Source organism: Phascolarctos cinereus, unplaced genomic scaffold, assembly GCF_003287225.1.
Source record: "Phascolarctos cinereus isolate Bilbo 61053 unplaced genomic scaffold, phaCin_HiC Scaffold_2;HRSCAF=192, whole genome shotgun sequence".
NCBI classification, from domain to species: domain Eukaryota; kingdom Metazoa; phylum Chordata; class Mammalia; order Diprotodontia; family Phascolarctidae; genus Phascolarctos; species Phascolarctos cinereus.
The window spans coordinates 111,619,852-111,635,840 of NW_027555625.1; the positions used below are offsets into that span (position 1 = coordinate 111,619,852).

At 40.9% G+C, this 15,989-nt stretch overlaps 1 pseudogene; it reads left to right on the top strand.

Moving 5' to 3' along the window:
• Positions 1–12,688: 12,688 nt before the first annotated feature.
• Positions 12,689–13,666, top strand: LOC110207717 (small ubiquitin-related modifier 2 pseudogene; annotated as a pseudogene).
• The last annotated feature ends 2,323 nt before the right edge of the window (positions 13,667–15,989 follow it).

Sequence of the window (15,989 nt, forward strand, 5' to 3'; positions counted from 1 at the left end):
AGTTACTTGACAGCAGGGCTAACCTTCTAACGAAGCATGAATTGGGAATCATAGCAGCATAGAATTGAGAGGTGGAATTCCCATTAGGCAAAGCATGGTATGTATATACTATGTGTTGCCAGAACTATTTGGAGGGCTCCAAAGGAAAGTGTAAGAGAGAAGAGGTATTAAACTGATTGCCAAAGTGAAGGTCTGTAGAGCCTTTGTGGTTATCTCATGGTTGTATGCCTGTGAAATCTGGAGCGTCTACCAGTGCCATGCTAGGAAATTGAATCACTTCCATTCAAATTATCTTAGGAAGATTCTGATCACCTGGCAAGTTAAGGCACCAGACACTGAGGTCTTTTCTCCAGCTTAACTACCAAGCATTCAAACTCTACTGCAGAGAGTGCAACTCTGATGGACTGGCCACTTTGTTCAAATGCTGAAGGTACATTTGCCTAAAAGACCATTTTATAGAGAACTCACACAAGGCAAGCACTCACATGTAGGGCAGGAGTGATGCAAGGACACTCTCAAAGTCTCTCTGAAGAACTTTGGAATCAAATTTTGTGACATGGGAGACAGTGGCAAAGGACCACACAGATGGCATGCTTGCATCAAAGAAAGCTCTGTGCTCTGTGAGCAAAGCAGAATTGCAGTAGCTCAAAAGAAATGTGAGATGCTCAGACTTAGAGACATTTCCATTCCATATGTTCATAGAGACTATTTATCCCTGACCTGTGGTAGAGCCTTCTGATCAGCCACAGTTGGACACACTGTACCTTGATCCTGATGTAGTAATATCATTTTGATCCTCTTAGAGAATGAAGGACAACAAAGCCACTATATGTGTTTATAAAGACAGGATTCTCATTGGCCAGTCCCCAAGGGAAGTTAGAGTCATCTAAAACCAACCCCTCCTCAGATTTCTACTGGGTCTTTTATTAATGCTTTTATCAGGATATTTGGATAAAGGCATGGATGACACACTCATATTTTCAGATGAGACAGAGCAAGGAGGGATAGTTAACACATTGGATGAAAGTCAGGATTCTAAAAGATGTTGGCAGGCAGGCCACATTGAGCTAAATATAATAAGATGAAATTTAAGAGGAGTAAATGGAAAATCCTACAATTGGGTTAAGAAAAAGTCAATGTCTAAATACCATTTCATCTGTGTTAACAAAGAGTAAGTTCAATATAAGCCAACAAAGTGATGTGTTAGCCCAAACAATGAATACAACCTTAGACTTCATTAGGGGCCTAGTGTCTGGTAATGAGATGTTAATTCTAAGATTTTACTCAACCCTGTTCAGACCACACTTGAAATATTGTTTTCAATTCTGGGTCCCACAATCTAGGAAGGACACTGATAAATTGGAGAGGTCCCAGAGAAACAACCACCATTATGAGGGCCTTTGAGCTTGTACCATATAGGAATCATTTGAAGGAACTGTGGGTGTTTCACTTGGAAAAAGGAAGATTGGGGGTGATAGTGGGCAAAGCATGCCAGCTGTCTTTGATGAAGGCTGTCCTGTAGGAGAGGGATTGGATTCATTATGTTTGGGCTCACAGGAAAGAACTAAGAGCCATGGATATGAGTTTGCAAAGAGGTAAATTTAGGTTTCTTTTATGGAAAAGCTTCCTAACAATTAGAGCTTTTTAAAGATAGGTTGGGCTGCCTCTGGAGGTGCCCTTTCATCGAAGGTGTTCCAGCAAAAGCTGGATGACCTCTTATCAGGTACATCGTGGTGGGGATTATTTTTCCAGCATGTCTTGAACTAGATACCACCGAGGCCCCTTTTGACCCCGAAATTCTATGATATTCCTTGTCACTGGATCCCCAAGTGTTCACTTAACTCCAATCAGAGATCATATGAAATGAGCTGATGATGGATAAATACCTCCAAGCCCTTAAATAGAGGGCTCCAGCCCATCTCTATTCTTTTCAGTCCAAGAACACAGCGTACCCTGAAGGAGGGCTTCTTTAAATAGTAGAGAAAGGCAGGGAAGGGACAGAGGTGAAATAAGGGACGCTTTTGCTTTAGGCTCTCATTCTCTACCCAGTGAATCTATGAACTGACTATCAAATCCCCTTCAGGCTACTTTTCTACCTCCAGCTTGCTCTGGTGGGTCAATGGATGGCTGATGACTTTCCCCCTTAAGGCTGTATTAATGGTTGGTACAAAACATTCCTCCCAAATGGGAAGGAAGCTCTCTCTTTGTGCAAAGGGCACAAATTTTAAGTATAGCTATGTCCCAATTAGTATGAATAATGGATCTTCTGAAATGGCCACATTATTCGTATTTGCACCAAACATTTCCATTTCCGTATTTTATGTAATTATTACTTCGAATAGTGGGAATTCAAATACATCTGATCACTTAAGGGGATTAATTATTTGCACGAACTAGGACCTATCTGTGCAATCATAGAGATATATACATATAGGAAACAGTTGTAATGGGTTACAGAGTGGATGAGAGATGATTATTTCTCTCATATTAATAGCCAGTTATTAAAATTAGGGAGACCTTGGCTTTTTTTCCTTGTCCAGTCTCTTAAGGACAGGACTGAGGGAGGATAGGATTAACATTCTCCTCATTCTGGACATTGTACTCCACCAATTAGGTCTAATCTGATCTAAAGTGAAACTTCCTTCTACTCCAGCTTGGGTAAGGGGGGGATAAATTCTTTCTTTAGATTGCCCAAGGCTGAGGAGACTCTAGAAGTAAATGGCATAATCAAAGTTCATTGGAATAGGTTCAGCCCCTCATTGTAATATTCATTCTTTCATTAATTGTTAATCAGTGAGTTGGTCACCACCCTTGAGAACAGCCCTCTTCCAATGGGCATAGAAGCTGTGAACCCTTGGCCATCATTGTCTTTGGTCTAAGAGAGATACAATCAAATGACCATCCTTTTATTAATAAACATGCTGGTATTATTAATAAAATTATTAAATTAACCAGGAATTATGTCTCTTGAACTTTCTAAACATCACAGGGTTTAGAGCTGAGTAGGAACAATGGAAAACTACCTTAGAAGTAGTTGTAAAGTGATTGTCCTCCTGAAGGTAGGTCCCTTTTCCCACTTTGTGGAGTCCTCTTAAAGTTTGCTGAGGGGCTAGCCATTGGAGATAGACAAAGCACTCCACTGCCCAGCTGGACTGGCCCCTCAAATGGCATGACACCTCTAATGGAATGTCCCACCTGCTGCTGGGTGGGCTACTTCAAGGCTGCTCCCTTTCTTGTGTTTGCGTGGTTATTGCTACCAGTTCTGGTGGATTTTGCTACCAACTTGGATTGCCATTCAGATTCTGATAAGACCTCTGTAGCTCCAGAACTCACAAGGTCAATGACTGGTCATGTCCACCTCGACATACTTGTTTGCCTAATATCAGGAAAGTGTAAACACGAAGAGACAGTGGCAGTCATGTGCTGATAGCCACCATTGATGGTGGGAGATAGGGAAGTCATCTTTCCTCCTTACTTTGCAATTCAAAACAGTCCTGCCACCTTATATCTACAAAGGAGAGAAACTGAGAAATGGACATGTAACACTTTTTGCATGTGCACTTAGTTTTGGTTCAGGAACACCTGAGACAACAGTTTTCTGTCTCTGCAGCCAATGAAAAGACTTTATGTCATCACACAGTATCAACCCCTGAGTCATCCATATAGTTGCTTGGACTGAAGCAATCATTAATGTGAGTACTCCCTGCAGTGAAGCAGATAACAGTCCATTCATGCCTGCCCATTCTATGCCCCTCTTGTCTGATGCCTCCCAAAAGTTTGTCAGAGGTAGTACCATTGGGTAGTTGGGGCTTTTCTTTTGCTCACATGACATCATGAGAATATCAGCAGAGTATATGATGCTGTCCATCAGTTATCTCTCACACTTAATATCTGACCAATCCATCATTTTAAACAATCATACATTTCACTACTGACATTCTTTATACAGTTTCTCCTCTCCAATTCATTTACAAGATATTGTAGCCATGACCTAGGGAACCCAGTATATAGGTTCTCATCATTAACTCTATGGACAGCTAGAAATAACTCTATGTGAATTCAAATCTGGCCTCAGGCATTTATTAGCTATGTGACCCTGTTTGGCTCAGTTTCCTTATCTGTAAAATGAGCTGGAGAAGGAAATGGCAAACCACTCCAGTATCTTTGCCAAGAAAACCCCAAATGGAGTCATGACAAAAGTGGACAAAATTGAACAGCCTTCCTTTGGGAAGAGCTCTGAGTTCCTACCCAAGAGAGTCTCCTTTTTCTGACCTATGAAATGGTATCAGAAGCTATCTGAAAATTCAGTTCTCTCTCTTCCCTGGTCCAACAAGTATTCCCACACCATATGCTATCACTCCCTAGTTTATACCTGTGGGTCCAGGAGTGTCCATCTTCCAATACTAGTGCTAAGGTTCTTAGTCTTTTTTGTGTCATGGACATTGGATGAAGCCTATGGACCTCTTCTCAAAATCATGTTTTTAAATGAATAAAAGAAAATGCATAAGATTATCAAGGAATTATATTATTACTATATAATTATATGAAATTAAATTAGTACATAATTATATTAAAATACAGTTATGAAAATATTTTTAAAAACAAGTCCACAGACAGACCCCAGCTTTAGTACTCTCGCACTAGTTCCTGCCTAAGCAGCAAGTATGAACTAATCTTCAGTTTTGTACTGGGCTCACATGACTTCACCTTGACTTCTCTTATTAGAGTCCCTCAATTCCTAACTCCTGGCTACTTCCCAAGCTTTGGCAACAAGCTTATTTGGGAAAATGGAGGGAGGGGTTGGCACAGAGGATAGTTCAACTATGAATACTGTCTTTCAGGGAAAGAGGGTGATCCAACTCTCACTGAAGGATAAGGGGGTGGGAGAGGCTAGCAAGGCAACACAATAAGAGGAATACCAAAGTAACAGAATCCTGTGGGGGTGTGGGCAGAGGGTGAGGTTCTGCAGTATGACTTCTTCTTGGATCTTGTTATAACTCCCTACTTCCCAGTTCTTTGCCTATTTCCAACCATAGATTATTGTATGTTCTTTGTTCTCTTGCTTAGATCTTCTGGATACCTAACATCTTGCATATTGTGACATATGAAAAGTTTGAAAGACATAATTTCTGGGTAATTAACAATCATTTTGTTAATTATAGCTAGAAAATAATTAATAAAAGAGGTAGTTGGCACTCAGGGACCAAAGATGAATCATGGAGGCCACTCAATGCTTATATGTCCTTGGAAGTGTTGGTGTTCCTGACAGGCAGAAATCAACTCTGATTAGCTAACAATTAATGAGACAATGAATATTATGATGAGAGGTGGGCTTAGTCTAATGAGGGGCTAGGACCATGACTAATTATGTCACTCAAGGAGACTCATCTCAAGCAGACCACTCCCACCTTTGGCAACCTATACAAAAAGATCTATCCTCTACTCAGTCAATAAACAATGAACAACCCTAGATAAGATGGTTTGGGTGGGGTGAATTCTTTGGGCAGGGTCAGAAATGTCCTTAAGAGGCTAAATTTTGAATGAGGAAATAGAAAGGAAAAAAAACCTGGATTTCCTCCCCCCCCCAATTAATTGGTTATCAATATAAGAGAGAAGTAATAATTTCTGTAAGTGTCAACCCTTGGCTTCCGAGTTTCTCACCTACCTCCATCAAACTCTCACTCCTAACCTCTGACCAAGCCTTGGCTGTGTAGACCCTAGGCAGATTATCTGTGTCCTGCTGTGGTCCACAACTTCGCATGACAGTTGGTTATTTAGTAGTATTTTCTCTGCTTCATAGTTGGAAATACCAAATACTGAGGTTATCAAACTTGGCCATAGTATTACATGTTATCAATTGGCTTCTGGGTCAGTGGCTAGTCAAATGAGCCACTTAACTTAATGTACAAAGGAAAGTTTGCATATGGGATAGCCTGCATTCTTGGCATAAAATTAAAATAATGTTAGTCTTCTGTGATGGCTCCATTTCATAGTGTCTGAGATCTTCATATTTTGTAAGACAAAGACATGCTTCCAAAGGAAAGGCCCACCAACCTCACAATCAGAAGGAGGAAGATGTCATCATTTAAAATAGAATTTGTAGGAAAAAAAAATAGAGGGATAAACTTCCGACTACTTCTTGTTCCCGTGTGCTCTTCTCAATTTCTAACTTGAGAGTAGTAGTTAATTCTATCCTATTATCAGACTTCTGAGCATATGACATACTTTACAAAATACATCCTTTTAAAGGATTTGATAAACTTTGTTATTGAGCAGTTTACTTTCTCTTTGAGTATAGATAGATAGACTCTACCTCCAGTATACTAATCATAATATTTCTGATTTGGAAGGGACCACAAACATTATCTCTTCCAACCCACTCTTGAACAACAATATCCCTGCCTAGTGTTTATATAGCTTCTGCTCTAAAGTCTCTACTGAGAAGGTGTTCATTACCTCCTAAGGCCATCCACTTCATTTTTAGGAAGCTCTAAGATGACCAATAAATGTATTGACCTCCTATAGACCTAAATTTCAGTCTGTTACTTTACTTAACATCTTGATAAACAAAAGAATGTCTGTTACCCAAGCCCACAAATTTTACAGCATGGGCACAAGTTCATACAATAGTGTATATAAATTTGCTCACCTTTTTTTCCATGTGTCCTTCTGAATGTCTGTTTGTTTCAGTTATATATATATCTTAGATGATAAACCTCTAGAGGGTAAAGACTGCTCTTTTGATTGGGGAGCCAACATGGCTGGGGAGGGACAGAAGAAGAGGTGGTAGACTGAGAATAAGGGCCCACAGAGGAGGTGGGTGCAATAGAAGTGATTATTTAAGTCCTCAGCTCAACTGGGCCCCCAAACCTCAGCTTCACACGCTGGCATAGATCACATGTTTGTTTTGTTCTGTTTTTAAGTCTTTTTATACCAAACAAGGTAACACACAAACAATATAAATGTGAACTACTGTCACTGGTGAATAAATAAATTTTCAAAAGAATTTATTAATTGCCTACTATATTCCAACTACTATGCAAGAGGGATTAAAATACAAAAGAAAGACTTTTTTTGTGCTCAAGGAGTTTGTATTCTAATTGAGAGAGCAGATACTTGGAGATTAAATCAGTCAGTGATTCCAATCTCATCAGCCCCATAGGATAATCCACAGTGCTCATTTTTAGTAAACAGTTTGTTTCTTGTCAGACAGATTTTCAATTGGATGTATATTTCTTATGGGACTATCTGAGGCTGAACCTCTCACATCTTCCTCATTGGCCAATTTGATTTGATTAGGTTTGAATTAGCCAACACCTAGCCCTCTGCCCCTCTAGGCTTCTCCCATGCCAGAGGCTCTTAACCTTTCTTGTGTCATAGACACAGCCTAGTGAAAACTATGGGTCTCTTTTCAAAATATTTTTAAATGGCTAAACTTAAATACATAGGATTACAAAGAAAATCACTTATATTGAAATACAGTTATCAAAATATTTTTTAAAACAAGTTTATGGACCTCTAAGAACCCCTTCCCTGTATTAAGTGAGGAATATACAAATTGGAGAATGAGAGAGAAGAAAATGGTGTCTTAGGGACAGAGCTTTTTCATTGCCTCCAGATTTTGTGTGTGTGTGTGTGTGTGTGTGTGTGTGTGTGTGTTTTAATGGGCTGCTAAAAACCACCAACTAACAAAGCCATATTAGAGGTGAAATGGACCATTACAGAAGTATGGATGGCTCCTAAAACTTTGACATTATGAGAGAACAGTTAATAAATGATCGTTTCACAGGAGGCTCTTACTGCATTTGAGCTCTTAGCAGTCAAGAATATACTGTGAATGCAAAGTGTGACCATTATGCCCATGAGCACTAATTTAGACTAGAGTCTGGACAATTAATGTTTTCTGAGGCGAATATCAGGAAAGGGTTGGGGTGGGAAAAGATATTCCAGGAAGAGCAGAAAGTTCCCTAATAGATTCATTCCTCAGAAAATTGCCTGTGTAAGATGCAATCTGATTTCCAGGCAAAGCTTGTTTGTCTTTTGTCTGAAGTGTTATGAAAAGGAGTCCTCTGTGTGTGTGTGTGTGTGTGTGGTGTGTGTGTGTGTGTGTGTGTGTGTGTGTGTTTTCAAGGTTCTGGGTTCTCTTAGTGGTTCTAATCACATTGATTAGGTGTTAATGTGATTGTACTCAAACTGGAAGCTTTCAGTAAATGGGATCTTTCCTTTTAGGCACCAGGCAGTAGATAGATGATAAGGGGAAAGAAAGGGGGGAAGGAAGGAAGGAAGGAAAGAAGAAAGGAAGGAAGGAAGGAAGGAAGGAAAGGATGAAGGGAGGGAGGGCGAGAGGGAGGAAGTAAGGAAGTAGGGAGGGAAAGAGAAAAACATAAGCATTTATTGAATAGAACTTTTTTTTGGTGCTGTGCTAGTCCCATATAGTCAGCCAATAAAGAATAAAAATAGTTTCTGTCACTTACACAGTGCTTAAAGTTTACAAAGTAATTTGAACCCAGCTCATTTAATTCTTATAACCACTTTGCATAGCAGGCATTATTCCCCCTTTATGGCTATGGAAAGTGAGTGTCAGAGAGGTTATGTGATTTGTCCACACAATGTCAGAAGACAGAATTCAAAGCTAGGGCTCTCCTGACTCCCAAGTTCAATGCCCTTTTCCCTACAGCAAGTGGCCTCTACGCAACAAGGCTATCATGTGTGCAGAGCAAACAAGCTAAGATACATTGATGCCAGTAAGTATGCACAGTACTGGTGAAATTGCCACCACCTCGGTACAGGCCCACATCACCTCACACCTGAACTATTGCAACAGCTGGTTGGTGTCCCTGTCCCAAGTCCTGCCCCACTGTGGTTCCGCCCTCCACTCAACTGCTGAAGTAATCTTCCTAAAGTTCCGGCCTGATCTTATTATTCCCCTACTTAATAAACTCCGGTGGCTTCCAGTTACCTTGGAGATTAAACATCAAGTCCTCTGCTTGGGGTTCAAGTCCCTTCATGACTTATCATCCTCATTTCCAGTCTTCTTACTCATTATGCCCCAGGTACCCTTTAATCCAGTGATGCCTGCCTTCTTGCTCATTCCATTTCCTGGCTCCAGGCATTTGCACCCCTTGGTTTCCCATACCTGGAATGCCCTCTCTCTTCAAATCTACCTCCTGACTTCAAGTCCCAGCTAAAATCCCACCTTCTACAGGAAGCCTTTTTATATCACTCTTAATTCTAGGGCCTTCCCTCCATCAAATATTTCCCATTTATCCTGTACATATCTCATTCATATATAGCTGTTTGCATGTTATCTCCCCCTTTAGACTGTGAGCTCCTTAAGAACAGGGACCATCTTTTATTTTCCTTCATAGCCCCAGCATTTAGCACTGTGCCTGACACAGTTGGCACTTAGCAGATGTTTATTGACTATCATACTACCATGTCTACATGTAGAAGACAAATATTTGTGAAAATCTTTAGATATTAGCTTGTATTACATTTTTGTCACCCCTCAACTAGGTTGTAGATTCCCTGAGGGCAGGGACTGTGTCTTCTCATATATTCTCTAGCACTACCTAGTTTTGTGCTAGGCACATAGTAGGCATTCGAAATCTTTGTTGAATTGAATTGAGAGAGGATTAAAAATATTCAGATGAATAGATAGTATCTCACAAGGGCAGAACTGTGGAAGTTCCATATGATGAGGATGGGAACTAGACCCAAAAAAGAAAAAACCCTGGACTTTTCCACATGGCCAAATCTCTGGCGTTTGACTGAGGCTATAATCCCATCAAGTGGCCTTTCATCGTGGCTATACCCAGTCTCTGTTACCCTTAACCTAGCCTAGCCCTCCACTGTTTTACCTCCCTATGGCCCCCAGCCACTTCCTACCCTTAATCCTGTCTAGGCTCCATTCTCCCTTGGCCACATGGTCCAGGTCCCTGGCATTCTATTACCTCACAGTCCCCACCCCCCACCCCCAGACTACTTGGCCATTCCTAGATCCCGAGGGAGGGATCTGTATAAAAGGCCCATCTTGTCTCCATTAAGGTGCTCAGATTCTGGGCAGTTAGGTGGCACAGTGGATAGAACTCTGGCTTTGGAGTCAGGAGGACCTGAGTTCAAATCTGATCTCAGACACATAACACTTACTAGCTGTGTGACCCTGAGCAAGTCACTTAACCTGGATTGCCTCACCAAAAAGACAAAAAAACAGTGACCTAAGGTGCTTAGATTCTTATAATCTAGCCACTGCTCAGGTTTTTACAATCTAGCCAATGGCTCACCAATGTTTAGACTCTTTAAAAGTCTGGCTACTATGACGGATCTTTAATAAACCTTGTCTTTGGCTGAAAGAAGGCCTGGGTCGAATTCTTTTGGCTGGTCTGTGTGTCATGATCTTGGGGTCTCAGCACCCCTAAACCTTTAGACCTCATCACATACCCAGAGACAGTCCAATTCCAGGAAAGCCATCTTCTGAGCACTTGGGGGATACAGCTATTACCCTTCTGGTATGGTTCCAGAGAGTAGTGGCAGTATCAGTCATGGGGCTTTCTTATGCATTCGTGAGGGTGAGGGGGACACTAAAAGTTAAACATGCTGTTCCTGATTTGTAGGCCCATATCAGGCTTCCATCAGAGACTTGCGTGGCTTTTCATCCCTGTCCCTCTCCCCACAATTGTGACCCTGATTATTTCTGTTTTGCAGCTTCCTGCAAAGCTAACTGTGTGACTGAGGCGATTAAAGCATTTTAAAAGAATACTATCACTTTTAAGTGTGGGGCTGTGTTCCCTCCCTCTGTCATCATCCCTTTTAAACATCCAGGAAAGTACTGGCAGAATCATGGGATTCAGAATGTGATGTGGAATTCCTTTACCAATCAAGTAACTAAGGAAGGCAAGGAGAACTCTTGAAGCAGGGAAGGGGAATTCATTTCTTTTTAGATTCTTTTTTTTTTGAAAGGTCAATATGAGCTAGCAGAAAACCCTGTTCTACACTGCTTTAGCATCTCCCTTCTCCCCACAATGCACCCCGCCCCCCAACCTTTACCTCTCATGTCCCTCAACTGGGACCACTAAGATGCAAAATTCCTAAGAGCATCTGTTATCTGTGCCCACCAGTGCAGGCTTTTTATAGATGCCTTTCTGGAAGTGAAATTCACTGGAGTGAAATCACCAGCCACCCTTGTACCTAGAACCTAAGGACAACTGCAGGCAAGGGTTACAGTGTTATGATTACCTTAGTGCAAACAACATCCCCAGAGAGATCATTTCAGACAGGGAGAAGGGATGATTTGGAACAAAGCATTGCTGCCAAGCAACCCCCAGAGGGGGTGAAATTCACACAATCTGTTTTTCATGTAATTGCATTTCAAATAGAAGCAGAGGAGCATTTACCCCCATGCAAAATTAATATTTACAACGTGATCCTTTCTCACATCCAACCCCTTTCTCCACTCATACAGCTATCACCTTAGTTCCGACACTAATCACTTCTTGCCCAGGTTATTTTAACAGCCTCCTAATTGGTTTGCCTGCTCTCAAGTCTTTTACCCTTCCAATCCATCCTACATACAAGTACGGAAGTAATTTCCCTTATGGGCAGAGTTAACCATATGATCCCTCTACTCAGTCAGCTCCAACGTCTTCCTATGCTTCTAGGACAAAACATAAATTTCTCTATTTAGCTTTTAAAGCTTTATGCAACCTGGATTCAACCTCAATCTTTCCAGCCTCATTGGATGTTTTTAAATCTCATGCACTCTGCCATCCAGCTAAACTGGTCTTCTCTCTGTTCTTTACATTAGTTAGCAGCTAGGTAACTTACTGGACTGAGTGATAGGTGTGGAATCAGGAAGAAATTAATTCTCTCCACCCTCCCCCTGCCCCCAGCTTCACTACTTCAATGGTTCTCTCCCCGACTCCCTTAGTTAGTTAGCGGGTAAAGGAATTCCATCTTCCCATTCTGAATCCCATGATCCCGCCTGTACTTTTGTGGATATTTAGAAGGGATGGCAGAAGGAGGGAGCTGAGTTCAAATCCAGCCTCAGACACTTACTAGCTGTGTGACCCTGAGCAAGTTACCTAACCTCTGCCTGCCTCAGTTTCTTCATCAGTGAAATGGGGTTGATAACAGCACCTACCTCCTAGACTCATTGTAAGGATCAAATGCGATAATATTTAAAAAGTGCTTAGCACTATTTGGCACATAGTAGACACTAAGAAATATTAACTGTTTATTATTAGCATTTATAAGATACTTTAAGCTTTGCAAAATACTTTACAAATATTACCTCATTTTATCCTCTCAATGACACTGGGAGATAATTACTATTATCACCTCCATTTTACAGATGGGAAAACTGAGAGGTTAACTGACTTGTCTAGGGTCATACAGCTAATATTTGAGGTCGAATTTGAACCCAGATCTTCCTAACTTCAGTTCTAGTACTCCGACCACTGCACCACCTAGCTACTGGACACCGCATCTCCTATCTCTGCCTTCGCTTTGGCCTTCCTCATTGCTTGGAGCTGCTCGCTACTCAACTCCTCCAGGAAGAATACTTTTCTTCGGCAGAACGTGCGCGCGCCCTCAGTACCTCCACCGCTGCCTCCTCCTCCTCTCTTCTCCTCCTCTCCTCCTCACTCATCTTCCTCCTCCTCCTTCCTCTCCTCCTCTCCTGCTGCTGCTGCTTCTCCCCCAGTTCCCTTGGAGCGGACCATCCTGGTGCCTCTTTTGTGAAGCGGCGACTGAGGAGACCCCCAGACTCGCCATGGCCGACGAAAAGCCGAAGGAAGGCGTCAAGACTGAAAACAAAGACCACATTAATTTGAAGGTGTTAGGGCAAGATGGTTCGGCGGTGCAATTTAAGATTAAGAGGCACCCACCACCTAGTAAACTAATGAAAGCCTATTGTGAAGGTCAGGGTTTGTCAATGAGGCAGATCAGATTCCGATTTGATGGGCAACCAATCAATGAAACAGACACACCTGCACAGTTGGAAATGGAGGACGAAGATACAATTGAGGTATTGCAGCAGCAGACAGGAGGCGCTTACTAAAAAGAGAACATGCAACTCCACTCCAGAACTGTGCTCCCAAGGAAAACAATACATTCACAATATAGAAAACCAAGATTTGGTTCATCCACATCCTGACTACTGCCGTGTAGTTTTCTCTCTTCTTTGATTCCCTTCCCCCATTCCTTTATTGTACATAAAGTAACTGGTGTATGTGCACAGGCATAATGCGCATTTTTTTTTAACTAAATGGCCGATGGTATGTTATGATCAACATCAAATGGAGATGGGGAGGGGAAAAAACAAACTGGTTCTGTGAAAATATCCCTTTTCTCCATTAGTGGCATGCTCATTCAACTTTTATCTTTATACTCCAGTAAGTTATTTTGCTCTCACTGTTTAACGACAACAAAAAAAACACCTCACAAAATATCCTTGCATACCTTGTTTGATTGGATAATTTCAATGTTTTTCTTTTATCATTGTAAAACCAAGGACGATTTTATAACTTTTTTGTACGTAGCTGTTACATGTAGGGCAATCTCTGTCTCTCAGTAGGGATAAATTACTATAAAAAAAAATTGATCCTAGATAGTTTTCCCTTCAAGTCAAACATCTTGTTGTTTAAATAAACTTCTTGTTTAAAATAAAAAAAAAGGATACTTTTCTTCCCTGAAGGTGCAGACTTTCTTAATCCTTCCAACAGTTAGGGTCCTACCTCCTAAATCTACCTTTTACTTAACTACTTTGTATGTGTTTGCATTCATTAATTTTTACCTGCAGGCATATATATATACGGGCTCCTTAGAAGGCGATTTCCTTTTGAGGAGGGATTGTTTACTTATCTGTGCTTGAGGCTTGATAAATGCTATTTGATTTATGTATTGAAGTGGTGGGTGGAGTCAGAAAACTGGTTTCTAGGCGTTAAGTAGAAAGTGAGGAGTGTCAATGTTTTGTTTTGTTTTTTAATAAGATTATACCCCCTGGGAATTCAGCCCATAATTGAGCACAGTGTTAGTGTCCTTTCCTGCTGACTTTCAACTTTGTTTTGACACATCTCCTTGTTGGTTGGAGGAGGGAAGGACAGAACCCTGCATCACTTCCTCTGACTCTGCGACTGGATTTTTCCATTTAGGTCTCCCTTAGGAAATCTGCCGTCCCTGTTCATATTACTGTTGGTAGAAAAGCTGTCTTTTTAAAATAGATAGATTTAAAATAAAGTAGATACGAGTTAGCCAAGGCTCTATGGCTCAAATAGCAACATCAATGTATTTTTCAAAGCAAAAAACAGGCTGCTTCAGGCTTCTTGGATAACATTTTAGCAGATTAGAAATATTCCTTTTCCTATTCAGCTCTCAGAATATAAATTGACATCAGAAAAATCAAAACAATCCCACTTCCTTCTCCCACAGCTTTCCATACAGGAGAAAATGGTGCAGGGCTCCATCCTCAAATTCAGCTAGAATTCATTGGAGTTCATTAAAAAAAAAAGAGTAAATGTGAGCTAGTTGTTGCAAAGGAGGAGCGTGCTAGAAACAGAGGCCTTTAACCAGTTTTTGTGTCTATTTTGATAAGTCGCTGTACTGTATGAATATTGAGCCAGATACCCCCATCCTGTGATAAAAACTCAGCCCCTCCCCTCATTTGCATCCTGTGGTTATGTGGTAGAATCAAAAATTAAAAAACAAATAATCACTTTAACAAATATACACTTTTGTTTAAGGAGGAAAAACTTCTCCCGTACAACAAGAAGTTATGGCTATGGGCTTCAAAATGGTGAGAGATCTAGTATCTCCCAGGTTAAGTGTATTCCTCCTTTAATTCTGTGTATTAGCTGCATTTGTTGGCATTTGAAACCCACCACTCCCTTCCTTCCTCCCAAACTAGTGCAATTAGATCAAGCGTTCTTATTCTTAGAGACCATAAAATTGTATTTCCTGAACCAACTTGCCAGATCTCTGAAGCACGGGTGTTGGTTGGTAATGTTGAGAGTGAGCTGGGACCACATGAAAGGAGTTGAGAGACCAGGAAAGAGGAGGGGGAAAAGACTCAGTTACTTAGCTAATTATCACAGTTTTAATCCTGTCTGGTCCCATTTCTAGGTGAAATGGTTTCTGCTGTTATCTCAGGTTTGAACCAATCTGGTAACAATGAGTGAGACTGAATCCAGAGTGAAAATCTATTGACCCAGTAGAACTCCCAGTTAAACATTCCCATAATTGTATTAGCTTCTTGGGTCCTAACTATCCCTTAAACACAAGGAAACTACCTTGACATTTCTTAAGAAGTGTACTGTTGATACACAGAAAAACCAATGGGTGTTTTGTTTCAGAATGAGATACTTGAAAAGTAATCGGCACAGGATAAATTTATATCCATTTGGGGACAATAGCTCTCTTTTTTTTTTATTCTCCTGAACTCTTCCTCCGCTCCTCTCCTCAGGTTTAGTTTCCTGCCTTATGAAATCTCTCGGTAACAGTAGTGAGAGGAAGACACCACATTTGTGCTTAAATTAACATGATAGTCCAATTTTATGACATCAACCTTATTGACATGATGATTAGGAAAGCTTATAAAGTTACATTAGATCGAAATTGGGCTTTCTGGTGGCAAGAAATAGATTTTCTAACTGGTTTTCTTAGAGGTGGAGTGATTGCTTTGTCCTTGGGCACATTAATCGGTGAGAAGCTCTTTCAGTTAAATAATTGGGAGGTGTGGGCACCCATAAAACACTCAGCTTGAGTCAGTCTATTATTTATTGTAAGTTTTTGGCCTAGAGATCGCAGGCATAAAACCAAGCCCTTTCACTGGCAGGAAACCACCTTTACCCTTATCTACAGGACAGGTTTCCAAAATTCTCATGCTCCGAAGAAAAGTGTTCGTCCTTTCAAGATACCCTTTAAAAAAGCCTTCTGGAAAGACAGCAGAAGATCCTTTGTAGATAGCAAGATCTGGGAGAAAGGAAGTTTTTAAT